We start from the raw sequence: 612 nt of genomic DNA on the forward strand, positions 1-612 counted from the left end.
TTGTTAAGAAGCCTCTTGACGGTGGCTGGAGGATAAGCTCTTGTGACGTAAACGCTCTGTACACGAACATGGAGACAAAGCTTCACGAAGTGGTCAAAGGAGTAAAGCTTTAGGTAAGCCAATTCATATATTGTTTCTCAAATTCATACCAGGAAACGTCAGCGTTTTTGTCCTATTCGATTTACTCAAAGAAGATGCTAATTTATGCAAGGAAAGCATTCATTAGGAATATTCATTAACATGTACGTCAACGAAATGCTTCCTTATGTATTTGTGCTTGGAAATTCTGTTAACCGACCGTGACGTAACGCATCATACTATGAAGTTGAATAAAGGTTTTCATAATCAAACTTAAAATAATTCGTCATAATCATTCACACACGCACGAACGCGAACACACCTATTCTTAAACGGCGATGAAAACGATCCTCGCAAATAGACATACACAAAAACAAACACACAAACTCAGAAAAGTCAACGTCAGTCACGTGTTTGCGCTGATGCAACAGCAGTAGCTTGAAGTGTTTAGACACATATCCAGTCCTCTTTCATAAACCTCAATGACGAGACGAGGGCAACCTTTACTGTTCCAAGTATTGTTTTCTAAACAAT

The 612-nt window shown here is 38.7% G+C and overlaps 1 protein-coding gene across 1 annotated transcript in view; it reads right to left on the reverse strand.

The window, feature by feature from the left end:
* The window catches only part of LOC119589054 (multiple PDZ domain protein-like), a gene marked incomplete at its 3' end in the record, with an annotated part of 11,118 nt that overhangs the window by 8,723 nt on the left and 1,783 nt on the right, over positions 1-612 (reverse strand).

Source organism: Penaeus monodon, chromosome 25 (assembly GCF_015228065.2).
Source record: "Penaeus monodon isolate SGIC_2016 chromosome 25, NSTDA_Pmon_1, whole genome shotgun sequence".
Taxonomy (NCBI): Eukaryota; Metazoa; Arthropoda; class Malacostraca; order Decapoda; family Penaeidae; genus Penaeus; species Penaeus monodon.